Source organism: Scyliorhinus torazame, chromosome 5 (assembly GCF_047496885.1).
Source record: "Scyliorhinus torazame isolate Kashiwa2021f chromosome 5, sScyTor2.1, whole genome shotgun sequence".
NCBI classification, from domain to species: domain Eukaryota; kingdom Metazoa; phylum Chordata; class Chondrichthyes; order Carcharhiniformes; family Scyliorhinidae; genus Scyliorhinus; species Scyliorhinus torazame.
This window is the reverse complement of record NC_092711.1, coordinates 99175619-99186840: the sequence shown is the minus strand read 5'-3', so window position 1 is coordinate 99186840 and position 11222 is coordinate 99175619. Positions and strand designations below refer to the sequence as shown.

At 45.6% G+C, this 11222-nt stretch overlaps 1 protein-coding gene and 1 long non-coding RNA gene across 4 annotated transcripts in view; one reads left to right on the top strand and one right to left on the bottom strand.

The window, feature by feature from the left end:
- The window catches only part of LOC140419119 (uncharacterized), a 439103-nt gene that overhangs the window by 200381 nt on the left and 227500 nt on the right, over positions 1-11222 (top strand). The window lies entirely within an intron of this gene.
- LOC140419143 (uncharacterized) overlaps positions 668-11222 on the bottom strand; it is a 31590-nt gene continuing 21035 nt past the window's right edge. Inside the window, exons 1-2 of one of the 3 annotated variants that reach the window (XR_011945560.1) lie at positions 9846-9906; positions 668-2595 (exon numbers count right to left, since the gene is read on the bottom strand). This is a non-coding gene — a long non-coding RNA (uncharacterized lncRNA). Of the gene's footprint in view, positions 2596-9845; positions 9907-11222 lie in introns of those variants that run through there. The other 2 variants (XR_011945559.1, XR_011945561.1) reach the window with 2 other exon arrangements.

The following is an 11222-nucleotide window of genomic DNA, read 5'->3' as shown; positions in this document are numbered from 1 at the left end:
CATGCTAAATATGTTCTTAAACTATCTATTCACGCAACATATTTTTCTTTAGCACCCTTGTTCCTCTTATCCATATGCGACAACTGATTTCCCAAAATCCAAATCCAGATGGTGATTGAATTCTCCCTGGGTTTTTACTGTTCTCTCCTGAGGCACTTCCTTGTATTTTTGCATTCTGTCAATGATGTCAGCTTGCACCTCACAGAAAACACATTTATAAGCAGAAAGTTCAACATATTCCACATCGGTACCAATAATACCCACAACTGGCAAAGCTACAGGCAGCTGATACAAATACACAGACAGATAAAGACACAAACACTAAACATACATGCACACGTACACACACCCACAACCATATACATGAGCACACATAGACACAAACACACACATAGATGTACACATAGAAACACATGCATACATATACACACAAACAAACAAAAATTTACAAACATGCACATAAACACAAACAAGCACACGTTTATGTACACAAAGACACTCGTGTACACACACACACAAATCCACACACACAAGCCAGCATGCACAAACATGCACATACATCCACATGTCCACACAGACACACAAATATGCAAACACAAACATATCAAACCATACACGCAGACTGACCCAAGAATATGAAACACAACTGTAAGCAATAACATATACATAATAGTAAAAATAAAGTTTATTGTCACAAGAAGGCTTACATTAACACTGCAAGAAGTTACTGTGAAAAAACCCTAGTCGCCACACTCTTGGCGCCTGTTCGGGTACACAGAGGGAAAATTTTGAATGTCCAAATTACCTCACAAGCACATCTTTCGGGACTTGTGGGAAGAAACCGGAGCACCGGACGAAACCCACACGGACACAGGGAGAACGTGCAGACTCCGCACAGACAGTAACCCAAGCCAGGAATCGAACCTGGGACTCTGGCGCTGTGAAGCAACAGTGCTAACCACTGTGCTACCGCGCCGCCCGTAATCGCACAATTTCACAATGACAGAAATATTTCCATTAAAACAGAGACAATAATCCACATTAACACACTAATGGGCACATGTAGTTACATATTAACAGATTCGGACACACGCTCATACAAACACACATGAATACACATGGAGGCGTCAATACACAGCAATAGATATAAACAAACATCAACGCACAAATAGCACTGCTGCCTCACAGCGCCAGAAACCCGGGTTCAATTCCAGCCTCGGGTGATTGTCCGTGTTGAGTTTCCACATTCTCCCGTGTCCGTGTTTCCTCCGCGTGCTCCAGTTTCCTCCCACAGTCCAAAGATGTGCAGGTTAGGGGGATTAGCCATGCTATATCACCCCTTCGCGCCCAAAACGTTCGGTGGTGTTACGAGGTTCTGGGGATAGGGGAGGGCGTGCACCGTGCACCTCGGTAGGGTGTTCTTTCGGAGGGTCGGTGCAGACTCAATAGGCCGAATGGCCTCGTTCTCCACTGTAGGGATTATACGATGATGATTCTGTGATGAAATACGCGCATTGACACACACACACACACACACACACAAACGCATTTATCCAGACACAAACATTAAGACACTGGCATGCATGTTGAACGCAAAAAGACACATTAACACATGTATTACTAGACAGGAAAGTATAAACACATATTAACACAGGCAATAATATATAAACATAGATTTCAACACATACACATACAATATATCACTCATATATACACATTGACAGAAGACAAACAAAGTTCACACACAGGCGCTGACACACAAATACACAGACCAATACTCATTGACACGATGAACACACAGTGAACCTACACAGACATCTGGACACACAACAGAGGAGTAAATCAAAACACGGAATTTCGCATCGACACAGACACAAAAGCTAAGGAACAAACACAAACGGCAGGCAATGGCGGCACGGTGGCATAGTGGTTAGCGCTGCTGCCTCACGCCACCATGGACCTGGGGTTGATCCCGCTCCTGGGTCCCTGTCCCAGTGGAGTTTTCACATTCTCCCCATGACCCGTGGGTCTCACCCCGACAACCCAAAGATGTGCAGGGTAGGTGGATTGGCCATGCTAAATTGCCCCTTAATTAGAAAAAAAAAGTTAAAGACATCAATTTCTGAGTGTCATGAACGCAACAGTAGATATGCAATGACAAATATATTAAAGAATGAATTAGCAGCGGGAGAAAATGAAACGAGAATATTAAAAATAAATTGTGGATTAATGAACAATCTGATTATACTTATTCGCTCTATCTTCGTAGATACCACAGACCACACCTGGACTGAAGGCGATGAGGATGATAACGGCAACATCTGGACAACCGCTTCCACATTCATCACCCTGTTCTTCCTGAGCATTTCCTACAGCGCTGCAGTCACTCTGGTGAAGGTGAGAAGATTCAATCCACTCACACTTCAAACTGACAGAAGCCGTTTCAAAAATCTCTAAATGTTTGATTGATTAAAAACTCTAACATCAATGTCCCAGATTATAAACATCTGCTTCATCATTTTCTCTCTCTTTTACAGATCAAGTGATCGGTTGACGTTCGGACGCTGTAGATTTTCCTCAGCTGTTTATTATGATCTGTGTGTGACACAAATACAATATTTCCTCTTGGTGACTCTAACAGTAAAATTCTCTCAGTTTATTATTCTGCATCTGTAACTGAGACAATCTTGGACAGTATTTCTGTTTCCCAGTTTGAAATGTACGAGATAATTTTGGCTGTAATGTAATTGTAGCTAATAATTTCCCTCAATATCATGTCTAAATAAAGTAACTTATCTCGTTCCTTACTCATAACTTTGGCCTTCCCTTTACATTGAGCTCCTGTTCTCTCTTTCTGGTGTCTGTTACAGTTGTACATACATTTGGCAGCTCAGAGGGCATGTGTTCTGTTCTCACTGTGACCCTCAATCGTTATGTTTCCTTTCGTCAACTTCAAAATAAACTTTTGTGTAATATTTTCTCTGAAATTTTAATAAATATTGAATGAAAAATGAAGAAAATAAGACTTGTCTGAATCCTTTCTCTCAGGCCAATCGGCACCGCTCCATTTCCCCGATTATCCAGTTTTCTCCCCTTTCCCAGACAGATATTTCTCACCAGTCCTGTCTGGGATGTGTCTGAACTCAAGGCCCCTCCGTGAAAGAGCCACTGCGCCACCAAGCGGTCCATCCGGGTAAACACATCTTCACCTTTGCCTTTTTCTGGTTAAACTCCAGCGACAGGATGATTGCACAGCTAAAGGATTCCACAGATTCACTGCGCTCTGAGAGAAGAAATGTCGCCTCATGTCTGTCTTAAATTTGAGACCCGTTACTTTGAGATTATGCCCTCTGGTCCTGGACTCTCCCACAAGAGGAAACACCCTCTCAGCATCTACCCTGTCAATCCCCCTGAGAATGCTTATGTCTCAAAAAGGTCACCTCTCATTCGTCTCAACTCCAATGAGTACAGGCCCAAACAACTCAACCTCTTCTAATCAGAAAATCTCTCCATATCCGGGACGAACCGTTAGTTAATTGGATTAGGCCAGTTTTCAGAGGCTAGATTCACAGTATAAAAGTGATCCACCGACAGTGCAGACTTTGTTTGCACTGAGTGCTGAATTTGGTGCATTTGAGTGCCACAGTGAGAGTTTGGTGACTGAGGGAGCTGGGTGAGGAGGGAGTAAGGTGCTCCTTTCATTTTGTTTCCTACATTTCCTCAAAGAGCGAGAAGGGAGCCAGGAGTTTACAGAGAGTGCAACTGACTGGGAGCAGAGTCGGAGGGCGGAGGTCCAGTTGGTCCACAGGGCAGCTATATTCTGTAAGGTAAGAGGGGATGGAGGCTAGGCCAGTTGCATGCTCCTCCTGTAGGATGTGGGTGGTGAGGGATACCACCAGTGTCCCCGCTGACTATACCTGCGGGAAATGCACCCAACTTCAGCTCCTTAGAGACCGTGTTAGGGAACTGGAGCTGGATGAACTTCGGATCATCCGGGAGGCAGAGGGGGTTATAGAGATGAGTTACAGAGAGGTAACCACGCCCAAGGTATAGGACAAGAGTAGCTGGGTTACAGTCAGGGGAAAGAAAACAAACAGTCAGACAGTGCAGGGATCCCTCGTGGCCGTTCCCCTTCAAAACAAGTATACCATTTTGGATGCTGTTGGGGGGGGATGACCTACCGAGGGAAGGCCCTAGCGGCCAGGTCTCTGGCACTGAGTCTGACTCTGGGGCTCAGAAGGGAAGGGGGGAGAATGGAAAAGCAATAGTAATAGGAGATTCAATGGTGAGGGGAATAGATAGGAGATTCTGTGGTCGCGAGCGAGACTCCCGGAAGGTATGTTGCCTCCTGGTTGCCAGGGCCAGGGATGTCTCGGATCATGTCTTCAGGATCCTTAAGGGGGAGGGGGAGCAGTCAGAAGTCGTGGTGCACATTGGTACCAACGACGTAGGTAGGAAAAGGGGTGTGGAGGTGATAAACAAGTTTAGGGTGTTAGGCTGGAAGTTAAAAGCCAGGACAGACAGAGTTGTCATCTCTGGTTTGTTGCCGGTGCCACGTGATAGCGAGGCTAGGAATAGGGAGAGAGTGCAGTTGAACACGTGGCTGCAGGAATGGTCTAAGAGGGAGGGCTTCAGGTATTTGGATAATTGGAGCGCATTCTGGGGAAGGTGGGACCTGTACAAGCGGGACGGGTTGCATCTGAACCAGAGGGGCACCAATATCCTGGGAGGGAGGTTTTCTAGTACTCTTCGGGAGGGTTTAAACTAATTTGGCAGGGGAATGGGAACCGGATTTGTAGTCCAGCAACTAAGTTAGCCGATATTCAGGACGCCAAAGCGTGTAGTGAGGCAGTGGGGAAGGGAACACTGACAAAGGAGAGTACTTGCAGGCACGGAGATGGGTTGAAGTGTGTATACTTCAACGCAAGAAGCATCAGGAATAAGGTGGGTGAACTTCAGGCATGGATCGGTACTTGGGACTACGATGTGGTGGCCATCACGGAAACTTGGATAGAAGAGGGGCAGAAATGGTTGTTGGAGGTCCCTGGTTCTCGATGTTTCAATAAGATTCGGGAGGGTGGTAAAAGAGGTGGGGGGTGGCATTGTTAATTAGAGATAGTATAACAGCTGCAGAAAGGCATTTCGAGGAGTATCTACCTACTGAGGTAGTATGGGTTGAAGTCAGAAATAGGAAAGGAGCAGTCACCTTGTTGGGAGTTTTCTATAGGCCCCCCAATAGTAGCAGAGATGTGGAGGAACAGATTGGGAAACGGATTTTGGAAAGGTGCAGAAGTCACAGGGTAATAGTCATGGGTGACTTCAACTTCCCAAACATTGAGTGGAAACTCTTTAGATCAAATAGTTTGGATGGGGTGGTGTTTGTGCAGTGTGTCCAGGAAGCTTTTCTAACACAGTACGTAGATTGTCCGACCAGAGGGGAGGCCATATTGGATTTGGTACTTGGTAATGAACCAGGGCAAGTGGCAGATTTAATAGTGGGGGAGCATTTTGGAGATAGTGACCACAATTCTGTGACTTTCACTGTAGTAATGGAGAGGGATAGGTGCGTGCAACAGGGCAAGGTTTACAATTGGGGGAAGGGTAAATACGATGTTGTCAGACAAGAACTGAAGTGCATAAGTTGGGAACATAGGCTGTCAGGGAAGGACAGAAGTGAAATGTGGAACTTGTTCAAGGAAAAGGTACTACGTGTCCTTGATATGTATGTCCCTGTCAGGCAGGGAAGAGATGGTCGAGTGAGGAAACCATGGTTGACAAGAGAGGTTGACTGTCTTGTCAAGAGGAAGAAGGAGACTTATGTAAGGCTGAGGAAACAAGGTTCAGACAGGGCGCTGGAGGGATACAAGATAGCCAGGACGGAACTGAAGAAAGGGATTAGGAGAACTAAGAGAGGGCACGACCAATCTTTGGCGGGTAGGATCAAGGAAAACCCCAAGATGTTTTACACATATGTGAGAAATATGAGAATGACTAGAGCGAGGGTAGGTCCGATCAAGGATAGTAGCGGGAGATTGTGTATTGAGTCTGAAGAGATAGGAGAGATCTTGAACGAGTACTTTTTTCAGTATTTACAAATGAGAGGGGCCATATTGTTGGAGAGGACAGTGTGAAACAGACTGGTAAGCTCGAGGAAATACTTGTTGGGAAGGAAGATGTGTTGGGCATTTTGAAAAACTTGAGGATAAACAAGTCCCCCGGGCCTGACGGGATATATCCAAGGATTCTATGGGAAGCAAGAGATTAAATTGCAGAGCCATTGACAATGATCTTTTCGTCCTCACTGTCAACAGGGGTGGTACCAGGGGATTGGAGAGTGGCGAACGCCGTGCCCCTGTTCAAAAACGGGAATAGGGATAACACTGGCAATTACAGGCCAGTTAGTCTTACTTCGGTGGTAGGCAAAGTAATGGAAGGTGTATTGAGGGATAGGATTTCTGAGCATCTGGAAAGACACTGCTTGATTAGGGATAGTCAGCACGGATTTGTGAGGGGTAGGTCTTGCCTTACAAGTCTTATTGAATTATTTGAGGAGGTGACCAAGCATGTGGATGAAGGTAAAGCAGTGCATGTAGTGTACATGGATTTTAGTAAGGCATTTGATAAGTTTCCCCATGGTAGGCTTATGCAGAAAGTAAGGAGGCATGGGATAGCGGGAAATTTGGCCAGTTGCATAATGAACTGGCTAACCGCTGGAAGTCAGAGAGTGGTGGTGGATGGCAAATATTCAGCCTGGATCCCAGTTGCCAGTGGCATACCGCAGGGATCAGTTCTGGGTCCTCTGCTGTTTGTGATTTTCATTAATGACTTGGATGAGGGAGTTGAAGGGTGGGTCAGTAAATTTGCAGACGATATGAAGATTGGTGGAGTTGTGTATCATGAGGAGGGCTGTTGTCGGCTGCAAATTGACATAGCTAGGATGCAGAGCTGGGCTGAGAAGTGGCAGATGTAGTTTAACCCTGAAAAGTGTGAGGTTGCCCATTTTGGAAGGACAAATATGAATGCGGAATACAGGGTTAACGGTAGGGTTCTTGGCAATGTAGGGGAGCAGAGATCTTGGGGTCTATGTTCATACATCTTTGAAAGTTGCCACTCAAGTGGATAGAGCTGTGAAGAAGGCCTATGGTGTGCTAGCGTTCATTAACAGAGGGATTGAATTTAAGAGCCGTGCGGTGATGATGCAGCTGTACAAAACTTTGGTAAGGCCAAATTTGGAGTACTGTGTACAGTTCTGGTCACCTCATTTTAGGAAGGATGTGGAAGCTTTGGAAAAGGTGCAAAGGAGATTCACCAGGATGTTGCCTGGAATGGAGAGTATGTCATACGAGGAAAGGTTGAGGGTGCTAGGCCTTTACTCATTAGAACGGAGAAGGATGAGGGGTGACTTGATAGAGGTTTATAAGATGATCAGGGGAATAGATAGAGTAGTCAGTCAGAGACCATTTCCCCGGGTGGAACAAACCATTACAAGGGGACATAAATTTAAGGTGAATGGTGGAAGACAGAGGGGGGATGTCAGAGGTAGGTTCTTTACCCAGAGTAGTGGGGGCATGGAATGTACTGCCTGTGGAAGTAGTTGAGTCGGAAACATTAGGAACCTTCAAGCGGCTATTGGACAGGTACATGGATCATGGTAGAATGATACAGTGTAGATTAATTTGTTCTTAAGGGCAGCACGGAAGCATTGTGGATAGCACAATAGCTTCTCAGCTCCAGGGTCCCAGGTTCGATTACGGCTTGGGTCACTGTCTGTGCGGAGTCTGCACCGCCTCCCCGTGTGTGCGTGGGTTTCCTCCGGGTGCTCCGGTTTCCTCCCACAGTCCAAAGATGTGCAGGTTAGGTGGATTGGCCATGATAAATTGCCCTTAGTGTCCAAAATTGCCCTTAGTGTTGGGTGGGTTACTGGGTTATGGCGATAGGGTGGAGGTGTTGACCTTGGGTAGGGTGCTCTTTCCAAGAGCCGGTGCAGACACGATGGGCCGAGTGGCCTCCGTCTGCACTGTAAATTCTATGATAATCTATGATTAATCTAGGACAAAGGTTCGGCACAATATCGTGGGCCGAAGGGCCTGTTCTGTGCTGTATTTTTCTATGTTCTATGTTCTAACCTAGTGAACCTTCTCTTGACTGTCTCCAATGCCCGCTTATCTTTCCTCAGGAAAGGGGACTAATGTTGTTCACAGTATTCCAAGTGTGGTCTAACTATTGCCTTGTATAATTCCAGCTGGACTTCTCTATTTTTATGCTGCATTCCCTTTGAAATAAAGGCCAACCTTCCATTTACCTTCCCAATGCCCTGCTGAACCTGCACGCTAGCTTTTGTGATTAATGCCCGAGGACCCCCAGGCCCCTCTGTGCTGCAGTTTTCTGTAGTCTTTCTCACTTTGAATAATATTCAACTCCTTTATTCTTCCCATCAAAGTGCATACATTTTCGGTTTCCTACATTATATTCCATTTCTCAAGTTTTTGCCCACTCAACTAACCTGTTTATAGCCGTGTGTAGACTTCCCACCTATTTTTGTGTCATCCACAAAGTTTGCAAAAGTGCATTCGCTTCCCTCGTCCAAGTCATTAATATATATGGTAAATAACTGTGGCCCCAGTATGGATCCCAGCGGCACTCCGCTAGTTACGTTGCCATTCTGAAAATGCCCGCTTATCCCAATTTCCTGTCTTTTATAATAGTAATAATTATTGTCACAAGTAGGCTTCCATTAACATTGCAATGAAGTTACTGTGAAAACCCCCTGGTCGCCACACACCAACGCCTGTTCGGGTACACTGAGGGAGAATTCAGAATGTCCAATTCACCTAACAACCACGTCTTCGGGACTTGTGGGAGGAAACCAGAGCACCTGGAGGAAACCCACGGAGACACGGGGAGAACGTGCATTATCATGGTCAGTTTCCCAACACTATGAGCTCTTATCTTATTATGTAGCCGGTTGTGTGGTACCTTATCAAACACTTTTTGGAAATCCAAGTGTATTAGATCTACTGGCTCCCCGTCATCTATCCTGCTTGTTACCACCTCAAAAATTTCTAAAAATGTTTCAAACATGATTTCCCCTTCATGAAGCCATGCTGACTCTGTTTGATGATATTATGCTTTTCAAAATGTTCTGCTATTACATCCTTTATAATGGGCTCTTAACATTTTCCCGATGACAGATGTTAAGTTTATTGGCCTATCGTTATTGTTTTTTGTCTCCCTCCTTTATTAAATAACGATGTTGCATTAGCAGTTTTCCAATCCTTCGGGACTTGTCAAGAATTTGACCAGGGCATCCACTATCTCTGCAGCTACTTCCTTTACTATCCTGGGATGCAACCCATCAGGCCAGGAACATAGCAGACTTTTGCTCCATTCGTTTCCAGAATACTTTTTCTCCGGTCTAGTTATTGTGTTTATTGCCTTCCCCTTTTGCCTTTGATTATTTAGTATTTGTGGAATGCTATTACTGTCTCCTACCGTGAAGACTGACTCACAGTATTTATTTAACTCCTCTGCCATTTCCTGACTCCCCATTATTCTTTCCGCAGTCTCATTCTCTCAGGAACCGACGTCCACTTCAGTGCCTCTCTTCATTTTTAAGAATTTAAGGAAACTCTTGCAGTCCATTTCTATATTACTTCCTAGTTTATCCTCATGGTATATGTCCTCCCTGTTTTTGCTCATCTATTGTTTTTTTTCTGAAAACTTTCCCAAACCTCTGGGAATATATTTGCCAAGATACGTTTTAACTTTGAGTTTAAGACTATATTTAACTTGGCAGAGCTGCCTCACAGACTAGTTAAGCAACAACCTGACATAGTCATACTCACAGAATCATACCTTACAGACAATGTCCCAGACAGCACTGTTACCATTCCTGGGTATGTCCTGTCTCACGGTAGGACAGATCCAGCAGAGACAGCGGCACAGTGGTATACATTCAGGAAGGAGATGCCCTGGGGGTCTTCAACATGGACTCTGTTGAGAACATGAAGACAACATGAAGTCCCACGGCTTCAGGTTAAATATGGGCAATGCACCGGCCACCATCCGCTGATTACAATGTACCGGCCACCATCCGCTGATGAATGATGTACGCCTCCATGTTGAACACCACTTTGAGGAAGCACTGAGGGTGGCAAGGGAGCAGATTATGCTCTGGGAGGGGTACTTCAATGTCCATCACTAAGAGTGTCTTGGTAGTACCATCACAGACCGAGCTGGCCGGGCCCTAAAGGACTTAGCCGCTAGACTGGGACTGCAGCAGGCGGTGAGGGGACCAACAAGAGGGAAGAGCATACTTGACCTCATCCTCACCAATCTGCCTGCTGCAGATGCATCTGTCCACGACAGTATCAGTAGAAGTGACCACCGCACAGTCCTTGTGGAGACAAAGTCCCGTCTTCAGATTGAGGATATTATCTCCATCGTGTTGTGTGGCATTACCACTGTGCTAAATGGGATAGACTTCGAACAGATCTTGAAACTCAAAACTGGGCGTCTATGAGGCTATGTGGGCCATCAGCAGCAGCAGAATTGTATTCAACCACAACCTGCCACCCTCATGGCCACCACTCTACCATTACCACCAAGCCAGGGGATCAACACTGGTTCTATGAAGAGTGCAGGAGAACATGCCAGGAACAACATTAGACATACCAAAAAATGAGGTGTCAACCTGGTGAAGCTACAACACAGGACTTCTTGTGTGCCAAACAGCATAAGCAGCAAGTAATAGACAGAGCTAAACGGTTCCATAACGAACACATCAGATCCAAACTCTGCAGTTCTGCCACATCCAGTCACGTATGGTTGTGGACAATTAAACAATTCACTGGAGGAGGAGGCTCCACAAATACCCCCATCCTCAATGATGGAGGAGCCAAGCACATATGTGCAAAAGGCAAGGCTGAGGCATTTGCAACAATCATCAGCCAGAAGTACCGAGTGGATGATCCATCTCGGTCTCCTTCGGAGGGCCCCAGCATCACAGATGTCAGTCTTCAGCCGATAAATTCACTCCACGTGATATGAAGAAACGGCTGAAGGCACTGGATACTGAAAAGGCTATGGGCTCTGACAATATAGGGACAATAGTACTGATGACTTGTGCTCCTGAACTTGCCACACCCCTAGCCAAGCTGTCCCAGCACAGCTAGAACACTAGCATCTACACTGTCGAAAATTGCCCAGGTGTGTCCTGTATA